Raw genomic sequence first — 13,518 nt, 5'->3', positions numbered from 1 at the left:
GTAGGAGTCATAAATAGTAAAAATTATCATTATATTTCAACAGTTGTAAAGGTAGTGACCACTATTTACCCACGCACTATATCCAAGCAATATGAAAAGTCTGTAGAGTTCCCTTTCCGCGACCAGTGTTCGTCTCCCATTTAATTGATATTGGAAAACACACAGGGATGTTTCTTTGATATGATAATGTGTATACTGACCAGTGGGAGTCATGCATAGTAAAAATAATTATTATATTTCAACAGTTGTGCAGGTAGTGACCACTATTTACCCACGCGCTATATGCAAGCAATATGAAAAGTCTGTAGATGTCCCTTTCCGCGACCAGTGTTTGTCTCCCGTTTAATTGATATTGGAAAACACACAGGGATGTTTCTTTTATATAATAATGTGTATACTGACCAGTAGGGGTCATGCATAGTAAAACTAATAGATATATTACAACAGCTGTGCAGGTAGTGACCACTATTTACCCACGCGCTATATCCAAGCAATATGAAAAGTCTGTAGATGTCCCTTTCCGCGACCAGTGTTCGTCTCCCATTTAATTGATATTGGAAAACACACAGGGATGTTTCTTTGATATGATAATGTGTATACTGACAAGTAGGAGTCATAAATAGTAAAAATAATCATTATATTTCAACAGTTGTGCAGGTAGTGACCACTATTTACCCACGCGCTATATACAAGCAATATGAAAAGTCTGTAGATGTCCCTTTCCGCGACCAGTGTTTGTCTCCCATTTAATTGATATTGGAAAACACACAGGGATGTTTCTTTGATATAATAATGTGTAGATTGACCAGTAGGGGTCATGCATAGTAAAACTAATATATATATATTACAACATCTGTGGAGGTAGTGACCACTATTTACCCACGCGCTATATCCAAGCAATATGAAAAGTCTGTAGATGTCCCTTTCCGCGACCAGTCTTCGTCTCCCGTTTAATTGATATTGGAAAACGCGTAGGGATGTTTCTTTTATATAATAATGTGAAGAGTGACCAGTTGGGGTCATGGATAATGAAAAATAATGTATATATATTAGAACATCTGTGGAGGTAGTGACCACTATTTACCCACGCGCTATATCCAAGCAATATGAAAAGTCTGTAGATGTCCCTTTCCGCGACCAATGCTGGTCTCCCGTTTAATTGATATTGGAAATCACACAAGGATGTTTCTTTTATATAATAATGTGTAGATGGTCCAGTAGGAGTCATACATAGTAAAAATAATCATTATATTTCAACAGCTGTAGAGGTAGTGACCACTATTTACCCACGCGCTATATCCAAGCAATATGAAAAGTCTGTAGATGTCCCTTTCCGCGACCAATGCTGGTCTCCCGTTTAATTGATATTGGAAATCACACAAGGATGTTTCTTTGATATAATAATGTGTAGATGGTCCAGTAGGAGTCATACATAATAAAAATAATCATTATATTTCAACAGCTGTAGAGGTAGTGACCACTATTTACCCACGCGCTATATCCAAGCAATATGAAAAGTCTGTAGATGTCCCTTTCCGCGACCAGTGTTCGTCTCCTGTTTAATTGATATTGGAAAACACACAGGGATGTTTCTTTGATATAATAATGTGAAGTGTGACCAGTAGGAGTCATAAATAGTAGAAATAATCATTATATTTCAACATCTGTAGAGGTAGTGACCACTATTTACCCACGCGCTATATCCAAGCAATATGAACAGTCTGTAGATGTCCCTTTCCGCGACCAGTGTTCGTCTCCCGTTTAATTGATATTGGAAAACACACTGGGATGTTTCTTTGATACAATAATGTGAAGAGTGACCAGTAGGGGTCATAAAGAGTAAAAAATAATATATATATTACAACAGCTGTTGAGGTAGTGACCACTATTTACCCACGCGCTATATCCAAGCAATATGAAAAGTCTGTAGATGTCCCTTTCCGCGACCAGTGCTCGTCTCCCGTTTAATTGATATTGGAAAACACAAAGCGATGTTTCTTTTATATAATGATGTGTAGAGTGACCAGAAGGAGTCATAAACAGTAAAAATAATCATTATATTTCAACAGTTGTGCAGGGAGTGACCACTATTTACCCACGCGCTATATCCAAGCAATATGAAAAGTCTGTAGATGTCCCTTTCCGCGACCAGTCTTCGTCTCCCATTTAATTGATATTGAAAAACGCACAGGGATGTTTCTTTGATATAATAATGTGTAGTGTGACCAGTAGGGGTCATGCATAGTAAAACTAATATATATATTACAACATCTGTGGAAGTAGTGACCACTATTTACCCACGCGCTATATACAAGCAATATGAAAAGTCTGTAGATGTCCCTTTCCGCGACCAGTGTTCGTCTTCCGTTTAATTGATATTGGAAAACGCACAGCGATGTTTCTTTTATATAATAATGTGTATACTGACCAGTAGGAGTAATAAACAGTAAAAATAATCATTATATTTCAGCAGTTGTGCAGGTAGTGACCACTATTTACCCACGCGCTATATACAAGCAATATGAAAAGTCTGTAGATGTCCCTTTCCGCGACCAGTGTTTGTCTCCCGTTTAAATTGTATTGGAAATCACACAAGGATGTTTCTTTTATATAATAATGTGTAGATGGTCCAGTAGGAGTCATACATAGTAAAAATAATCATTATATTTCAACAGCTGTAGAGGTAGTGACCACTATTTACCCACGCGCTATATCCAAGCAATATGAAAAGTCTGTAGATGTCCCTTTCCGCGACCAATGCTGGTCTCCCGTTTAATTGATATTGGAAATCACACGAGGATGTTTCTTTTATATAATAATGTGTAGATGGTCCAGTAGGAGTCATACATAATAAAAATAATCATTATATTTCAACAGCTGTAGAGGTAGTGACCACTATTTACCCACGCGCTATATCCAAGCAATATGAAAAGTCTGTAGATGTCCCTTTCCGCGACCAATGCTGGTCTCCCGTTTAATTGATATTGGAAATCACACAAGGATGTTTCTTTTATATAATAATGTGTAGATGGTCCAGTAGGAGTCGTACATAGTTAAAATAATCATTATATTTCAACAGCTGTAGAGGTAGTGACCACTATTTACCCACGCGCTATATCCATGCAATATCAAAAGTCTGTAGAGTTCCCTTTCCGCGACCAGTGTTCGTCTCCCATTTAATTGATATTGGAAAACACACAGGGATGTTTCTTTGATATGATAATGTGTATACTGACCAGCGGGAGTCATGCATAGTAAAAATAATTATTATATTTCAACAGTTGTGCAGGTAGTGACCACTATTTACCAACGCGCTATATCCAAGCAATATGAAAAGTCTGTAGATGTCCCTTTCCGCGACCAGTCTTCGTCTCCCGTTTAATTGATATTGGAAAACACACAGGGATGTTTCTTTTATATAATAATGTGTAGAGTGACCAGTAGGGGTCATGCATAGTAAAACTAATAGATATATTACAACAGCTGTGCAGGTAGTGACCACTATTTACCCACGCGCTATATCCAAGCAATATGAAAAGTCTGTAGATGTCCCTTTCCGCGACCAGTGTTCGTCTCCCGTTTAATTGATATTGGAAAACACACAGGGATGTTTCTTTGATGTGATAATGTGTATACTGACAAGTAGGAGTCATAAATAGTAAAAATAATCATTATATTTCAACAGTTGTGCAGGTAGTGACCACTATTTACCCACGCGCTATATACAAGCAATATGAAAAGTCTGTAGATGTCCCTTTCCGCGACCAGTGCTCGTCTCCCGTTTAATTGATATTGGAAAACACAAAGCGATGTTTCTTTTATATAATGATGTGTAGAGTGACCAGAAGGAGTCATAAACAGTAAAAATAATCATTATATTTCAACAGTTGTGCAGGGAGTGACCACTATTTACCCACGCGCTATATGCAAGCAATATGAAAAGTCTGTAGATGTCCCTTTCCGCGACCAGTCTTCGTCTCCCATTTAATTGATATTGAAAAACGCACAGGGATGTTTCTTTGATATAATAATGTGTAGTGTGACCAGTAGGGGTCATGCATAGTAAAACTAATATATATATTACAACATCTGTGGAAGTAGTGACCACTATTTACCCACGCGCTATATCCAAGCAATATGAAAAGTCTGTAGATGTCCCTTTCCGCGACCAGTGTTCGTCTTCCGTTTAATTGATATTGGAAAACGCACAGCGATGTTTCTTTTATATAATAATGTGTATACTGACCAGTAGGAGTAATAAACAGTAAAAATAATCATTATATTTCAGCAGTTGTGCAGGTAGTGACCACTATTTACCCACGCGCTATATACAAGCAATATGAAAAGTCTGTAGATGTCCCTTTCCGCGACCAGTGTTTGTCTCCCGTTTAAATTGTATTGGAAATCACACAAGGATGTTTCTTTTATATAATAATGTGTAGATGGTCCAGTAGGAGTCATACATAGTAAAAATAATCATTATATTTCAACAGCTGTAGAGGTAGTGACCACTATTTACCCACGCGCTATATCCAAGCAATATGAAAAGTCTGTAGATGTCCCTTTCCGCGACCAATGCTGGTCTCCCGTTTAATTGATATTGGAAATCACACGAGGATGTTTCTTTTATATAATAATGTGTAGATGGTCCAGTAGGAGTCATACATAATAAAAATAATCATTATATTTCAACAGCTGTAGAGGTAGTGACCACTATTTACCCACGCGCTATATCCAAGCAATATGAAAAGTCTGTAGATGTCCCTTTCCGCGACCAATGCTGGTCTCCCGTTTAATTGATATTGGAAATCACACAAGGATGTTTCTTTTATATAATAATGTGTAGATGGTCCAGTAGGAGTCGTACATAGTAAAAATAATCATTATATTTCAACAGCTGTAGAGGTAGTGACCACTATTTACCCACGCGCTATATCCATGCAATATCAAAAGTCTGTAGAGTTCCCTTTCCGCGACCAGTGTTCGTCTCCCATTTAATTGATATTGGAAAACACACAGGGATGTTTCTTTGATATGATAATGTGTATACTGACCAGTGGGAGTCATGCATAGTAAAAATAATTATTATATTTCAACAGTTGTGCAGGTAGTGACCACTATTTACCAACGCGCTATATCCAAGCAATATGAAAAGTCTGTAGATGTCCCTTTCCGCGACCAGTCTTCGTCTCCCGTTTAATTGATATTGGAAAACACACAGGGATGTTTCTTTTATATAATAATGTGTAGAGTGACCAGTAGGGGTCATGCATAGTAAAACTAATAGATATATTACAACAGCTGTGCAGGTAGTGACCACTATTTACCCACGCGCTATATCCAAGCAATATGAAAAGTCTGTAGATGTCCCTTTCCGCGACCAGTGTTCGTCTCCCGTTTAATTGATATTGGAAAACACACAGGGATGTTTCTTTGATATGATAATGTGTATACTGACAAGTAGGAGTCATAAATAGTAAAAATAATCATTATATTTCAACAGTTGTGCAGGTAGTGACCACTATTTACCCACGCGCTATATACAAGCAATATGAAAAGTCTGTAGATGTCCCTTTCCGCGACCAGTGTTTGTCTCCCATTTAATTGATATTGGAAAACACACAGGGATGTTTCTTTGATATAATAATGTGTAGATTGACCAGTAGGGGTCATGCATAGTAAAAGTAATATATATATATTACAACATCTGTGGAGGTAGTGACCACTATTTACCCACGCGCTATATCCAAGCAATATGAAAAGTCTGTAGATGTCCCTTTCAGCGACCAGTCTTCGTCTCCCGTTTAATTGATATTGGAAAACGCGTAGGGATGTTTCTTTTATATAATAATGTGAAGAGTGACCAGTAGGGGTCATGGATAATAAAAAATAATGTATATATATTAGAACATCTGTGGAGGTAGTGACCACTATTTACACACGCTATATGCAAGCAATATGAAAAGTATGTAGATGTCCCTTTCCGCGACCAGTGTTCGTCTCCCGTTTAATTGATATTGGAAAACACACAGGGATGTTTCTTTTATATAATAATGTGAAGAGTGACCAGTAGGGGTCATAAAGAGTAAAAAATAATATATATATTACAACAGCTGTTGAGGTAGTGACCACTATTTACCCACGCGCTATATCCAAGCAATATGAAAAGTCTGTAGATGTCCCTTTCCGCGACCAGTGCTCGTCTCCCGTTTAATTGATATTGGAAAATGCGCAGGGATGTTTCTTTAAAATAATAATGTGAAGAGTGACCAGTAGGAGTGATAAATAGTAGAAATTATCATTATATTTCAACAGCTGTAGAGGTAGTGACCACTATTTACCCACGCGCTATATCCAAGCAATATGAAAAGTCTGTAGATGTCCCTTTCCGCGACCAATGCTGGTCTCCCGTGTAATTGATATTGGAAAACGCGCAGGGATGTTTCTTTGATATAATAATGTGAAGAGTGACCAGTAGGAGTCATAAATAGTAAAAATTATCATTATATTTCAACAGTTGTAAAGGTAGTGACCACTATTTACCCACGCACTATATCCAAGCAATATGAAAAGTCTGTAGAGTTCCCTTTCCGCGACCAGTGTTCGTCTCCCATTTAATTGATATTGGAAAACACACAGGGATGTTTCTTTGATATGATAATGTGTATACTGACCAGTGGGAGTCATGCATAGTAAAAATAATTATTATATTTCAACAGTTGTGCAGGTAGTGACCACTATTTACCCACGCGCTATATGCAAGCAATATGAAAAGTCTGTAGATGTCCCTTTCCGCGACCAGTGTTTGTCTCCCGTTTAATTGATATTGGAAAACACACAGGGATGTTTCTTTTATATAATAATGTGTATACTGACCAGTAGGGGTCATGCATTGTAAAACTAATAGATATATTACAACAGCTGTGCAGGTAGTGACCACTATTTACCCACGCGCTATATCCAAGCAATATGAAAAGTCTGTAGATGTCCCTTTCCGCGACCAGTGTTCGTCTCCCATTTAATTGATATTGGAAAACACACAGGGATGTTTCTTTGATATGATAATGTGTATACTGACCAGTGGGAGTCATGCATAGTAAAAATAATTATTATATTTCAACAGTTGTGCAGGTAGTGACCACTATTTACCCACGCGCTATATGCAAGCAATATGAAAAGTCTGTAGAGTTCCCTTTCCGCGACCAGTGTTTGTCTCCCATTTAATTGATATTGGAAAACACACAGGGATGTTTCTTTGATATAATAATGTGTAGATTGACCAGTAGGGGTCATGCATAGTAAAACTAATATATATATATTACAACATCTGTGGAGGTAGTGACCACTATTTACCCACGCGCTATATCCAAGCAATATGAAAAGTCTGTAGATGTCCCTTTCCGCGACCAGTCTTCGTCTCCCGTTTAATTGATATTGGAAAACGCGTAGGGATGTTTCTTTTATATAATAATGTGAAGAGTGACCAGTTGGGGTCATGGATAATGAAAAATAATGTATATATATTAGAACATCTGTGGAGGTAGTGACCACTATTTACACACGCTATATGCAAGCAATATGAAAAGTCTGTAGATGTCCCTTTCCGCGACCAGTCTTCGTCTCCCGTTTAATTGATATTGGAAAACACACAGGGATGTTTCTTTTATATAATAATGTGAAGAGTGACCAGTAGGAGTCATAAATAGTAAAAATAATCATTATATTTCAACAGTAGTGCAGGTAGTGACCACTATTTACCCACGCGCTATATCCAAGCAATATGAAAAGTCTGTAGATGTCCCTTTCCGCGACCAGTGTTTGTCTCCCATTTAATTGATATTGGAAAACACACAGGGATGTTTCTTTGATATAATAATGTGTAGATTGACCAGTAGGGGTTAATGCATAGTAAAACTAATATTTATATATTACAACATCTGTGGAGGTAGTGACCACTATTTACCCGCGCGCTATATCCAAGCAATATGAAAAGTCTGTAGATGTCCCTTTCCGCGACCAGTCTTCGTCTCCCGTTTAATTGATATTGGAAAACACACAGGGATGTTTCTTTGATATAATAATGTGAAGAGTGACCAGTAGGGGTCATGGATAGTGAAAAATAATGTATATATATTAGAACATCTGTGGAGGTAGTGACCACTATTTACACACGCTATATGCAAGCAATATGAAAAGTCTGTAGATGTCCCTTTCCGCGACCAGTGTTCGTCTCCCGTTTAATTGATATTGGAAAACACACAGGGATGTTTCTTTTATATAATAATGTGAAGAGTGACCAGTAGGGGTCATGGATAATAAAAAAGAATGTATATATATTAGAACATCTGTGGAGGTAGTGACCACTATTTACACACGCTATATGCAAGCAATATGAAAAGTCTGTAGATGTCCCTTTCCGCGACCAGTGTTCGTCTCCCGTTTAATTGATATTGGAAAACACACAGGGATGTTTCTTTTATATAATAATGTGAAGAGTGACCAGTAGGAGTCATAAATAGTAAAAATAATCATTATATTTCAACAGTAGTGCAGGTAGTGACCACTATTTACCCACGCGCTATATCCAAGCAATATGAAAAGTCTGTAGATGTCCCTTTCCGCGACCAGTCTTCGTCTCCCGTTTAATTGATATTGGAAAACACAAAGCGATATTTCTTTTATATAAAAATGTGTATACCGACCAGTAGGAGTCCTAAACAGTAAAAATAATCATTATATTTAAACAGTTGTGCAGATAGTGACCACTATTTACCCACGCGCTATATCCAAGCAATAAGAAAAGTCTGTAGATGTCCCTTTCCGCGACCAGTCTTCGTCTCCCGTTTAATTGATATTTGAAAACACACTGGGATGTTTCTTTGATATGATAATGTGTATACTGACAAGTAGGAGTCATAAATAGTAAAAATAATCATTATATTTCAACAGTTGTGCAGGTAGTGACCATTATTTACCAACGCACTATATCCAAGCAATATGAAAAGTCTGTAGACGTCCCTTTCCGCGACCAGTGTTCATCTGCCATTTAATTGATATTGGAAAACGCACAGGGATGTTTTTTTATATAATAATGTGTAGAGTGACCAGTAGGAGTCATAAATAGTAAAAATAATCATTATATTTCAACAGTTGTGCAGATAGTGACCACTATTTACCCACGCGCTATATGCAAGCAATATGAAAAGTCTGTAGATGTCCCTTTCCGCGACCAGTCTTCGTCTCCCGTTTAATTGATATTGGAAAACGCGCAGGGATGTTTCTTTAAAATAATAATGTGAAGAGTGACCAGTAGGAGTGATAAATAGTAGAAATTATCATTATATTTCAACAGCTGTAGAGGTAGTGACCACTATTTACCCACGCGCTATATCCAAGCAATATGAAAAGTCTGTAGATGTCCCTTTCCGCGACCAGTCTTCGTCTCCCGTTTAATTGATATTGGAAAAGGCGCAGGGATGTTTTTGTTATATAATAATGTGACGTGTGACCAGTAGGAGTCATAAATAGTAAAAATAATCATTATATTTCAACAGTTGTGCAGGTAGTGACCACTATTTACCCACGCGCTATATGCAAGCAATATGAAAAGTCTGTAGATGTCCCTTTCCGCGACCAGTCTTCGTCTCCCGTTTAATTGATATTGGAAAACACAAAGAGATGTTTTTTTATATAAAAATGTGTATACTGACAACTAGGAGTCATAAACAGTAAAAATAATCATTATATTTCAACAGTTGTGCAGGTAGTGACCACTATTTACCCACGCGCTATATCCAAGCAATATGAAAAGTCTGTAGATGTCCCTTTCCGCGACCAGTCTTCGTCTCCCGTTTAATTGATATTGTAAAACACACAGGGATGTTTCTTTGATATAATAATGTGAAGTGTGACCAGTAGGAGTCATAAATAGTAATAATAATCATTATATTTCAACAGCTGTAGAGGTAGTGACCACTATTTACCCACGCGCTATATCCAAGCAATATTAATGGTCTGTTGATGTCCCTTTCCGCGACCAGTGTTCGTCTCCCGTTTAATTGATATTGGAAAACACACTGGGATGTTTCTTTGATATGATAATGTGTATACTGACCAGTAGGAGTCATAAATAGTAAAAATAATCATTATATTTCAACAGTTGTGCAGGTAGTGACCACTATTTACCAACGCGCTATATCCAAGCAATATGAAAAGTCTGTAGACGTCCCTTTCCGCGACCAGTGTTCATCTGCCATTTAATTGATATTGGAAAACGCACAGGGATGTTTCTTTTATATAATAATGTGTAGAGTGACCAGTAGGGGTCATGCATAGTAAAACTAATAGATATATTACAACAGCTGTGCAGGTAGTGACCACTATTTACCCACGCGCTATATCCAAGCAATATGAAAAGTCTGTAGATGTCCCTTTCCGCGACCAGTGTTCGTCTCCCGTTTAATTGATATTGGAAAACACACAGGGATGTTTCTTTGATATGATAATGTGTATACTGACAAGTAGGAGTCATAAATAGTAAAAATAATCATTATATTTCAACAGTTGTGCAGGTAGTGACCACTATTTACCCACGCGCTATATACAAGCAATATGAAAAGTCTGTAGATGTCCCTTTCCGCGACCAGTGTTTGTCTCCCATTTAATTGATATTGGAAAACACACAGGGATGTTTCTTTGATATAATAATGTATAGATTGACCAGTAGGGGTCATGCATAGTAAAACTAATATATATATATTACAACATCTGTGGAGGTAGTGACCACTATTTACCCACGCGCTATATCCAAGCAATATGAAAAGTCTGTAGATGTCCCTTTCAGCGACCAGTCTTCGTCTCCCGTTTAATTGATATTGGAAAACGCGTAGGGATGTTTCTTTTATATAATAATGTGAAGAGTGACCAGTAGGGGTCATGGATAATAAAAAATAATGTATATATATTAGAACATCTGTGGAGGTAGTGACCACTATTTACCCACGCGCTATATGCAAGCAATATGAAAAGTATGTAGATGTCCCTTTCCGCGACCAGTGTTCGTCTCCCGTTTAATTGATATTGGAAAACACACAGGGATGTTTCTTTTATATAATAATGTGAAGAGTGACCAGTAGGGGTCATAAAGAGTAAAAAATAATATATATATTACAACAGCTGTTGAGGTAGTGACCACTATTTACCCACGCGCTATATCCAAGCAATATGAAAAGTCTGTAGATGTCCCTTTCCGCGACCAGTGCTCGTCTCCCGTTTAATTGATATTGGAAAACGCGCAGGGATGTTTCTTTAAAATAATAATGTGAAGAGTGACCAGTAGGAGTGATAAATAGTAGAAATTATCATTATATTTCAACAGCTGTAGAGGTAGTGACCACTATTTACCCACGCGCTATATCCAAGCAATATGAAAAGTCTGTAGATGTCCCTTTCCGCGACCAATGCTGGTCTCCCGTGTAATTGATATTGGAAAACGCGCAGGGATGTTTCTTTGATATAATAATGTGAAGAGTGACCAGTAGGAGTCATAAATAGTAAAAATTATCATTATATTTCAACAGTTGTAAAGGTAGTGACCACTATTTACCCACGCACTATATCCAAGCAATATGAAAAGTCTGTAGAGTTCCCTTTCCGCGACCAGTGTTCGTCTCCCATTTAATTGATATTGGAAAACACACAGGGATGTTTCTTTGATATGATAATGTGTATACTGACCAGTGGGAGTCATGCATAGTAAAAATAATTATTATATTTCAACAGTTGTGCAGGTAGTGACCACTATTTACCCACGCGCTATATGCAAGCAATATGAAAAGTCTGTAGATGTCCCTTTCCGCGACCAGTGTTTGTCTCCCGTTTAATTGATATTGGAAAACACACAGGGATGTTTCTTTTATATAATAATGTGTATACTGACCAGTAGGGGTCATGCATAGTAAAACTAATAGATATATTACAACAGCTGTGCAGGTAGTGACCACTATTTACCCACGCGCTATATCCAAGCAATATGAAAAGTCTGTAGATGTCCCTTTCCGCGACCAGTGTTCGTCTCCCATTTAATTGATATTGGAAAACACACAGGGATGTTTCTTTGATATGATAATGTGTATACTGACAAGTAGGAGTCATAAATAGTAAAAATAATCATTATATTTCAACAGTTGTGCAGGTAGTGACCACTATTTACCCACGCGCTATATACAAGCAATATGAACAGTCTGTAGATGTCCCTTTCCGCGACCAGTGTTTGTCTCCCATTTAATTGATATTGGAAAACACACAGGGATGTTTCTTTGATATAATAATGTGTAGATTGACCAGTAGGGGTCATGCATAGTAAAACTAATATATATATATTACAACATCTGTGGAGGTAGTGACCACTATTTACCCACGCGCTATATGCAAGCAATATGAAAAGTCTGTAGATGTCCCTTTCCGCGACCAGTGTTCGTCTCCCATTTAATTGATATTGGAAAACACACAGGGATGTTTCTTTGATATGATAATGTGTATACTGACAAGTAGGAGTCATAAATAGTAAAAATAATCATTATATTTCAACAGTTGTGCAGGTAGTGACCACTATTTACCCACGCGCTATATACAAGCAATATGAAAAGTCTGTAGATGTCCCTTTCCGCGACCAGTGTTTGTCTCCCATTTAATTGATATTGGAAAACACACAGGGATGTTTCTTTGATATAATAATGTGTAGATTGACCAGTAGGGGTCATGCATAGTAAAACTAATATATATATATTACAACATCTGTGGAGGTAGTGACCACTATTTACCCACGCGCTATATCCAAGCAATATGAAAAGTCTGTAGATGTCCCTTTCCGCGACCAGTCTTCGTCTCCCGTTTAATTGATATTGGAAAACGCGTAGGGATGTTTCTTTTATATAATAATGTGAAGAGTGACCAGTTGGGGTCATGGATAATGAAAAATAATGTATATATATTAGAACATCTGTGGAGGTAGTGACCACTATTTACACACGCTATATGCAAGCAATATGAAAAGTCTGTAGATGTCCCTTTCCGCGACCAGTCTTCGTCTCCCGTTTAATTGATATTGGAAAACACACAGGGATGTTTCTTTTATATAATAATGTGAAGAGTGACCAGTAGGAGTCATAAATAGTAAAAATAATCATTATATTTCAACAGTAGTGCAGGTAGTGACCACTATTTACCCACGCGCTATATCCAAGCAATATGAAAAGTCTGTAGATGTCCCTTTCCGCGACCAGTGTTTGTCTCCCATTTAATTGATATTGGAAAACACACAGGGATGTTTCTTTGATATAATAATGTGTAGATTGACCAGTAGGGGTTAATGCATAGTAAAACTAATATTTATATATTACAACATCTGTGGAGGTAGTGACCACTATTTACCCGCGCGCTATATCCAAGCAATATGAAAAGTCTGTAGATGTCCCTTTCCGCGACCAGTCTTCGTCTCCCGTTTAATTGATATTGGAA

This window comes from Haliotis cracherodii, unplaced genomic scaffold, assembly GCF_022045235.1.
Source record: "Haliotis cracherodii isolate W230 unplaced genomic scaffold, xgHalCrac1.p SCAF_9, whole genome shotgun sequence".
Lineage (NCBI taxonomy): Eukaryota > Metazoa > Mollusca > Gastropoda > Lepetellida > Haliotidae > Haliotis > Haliotis cracherodii.
Note: the sequence above shows the minus strand (reverse complement) of the source record.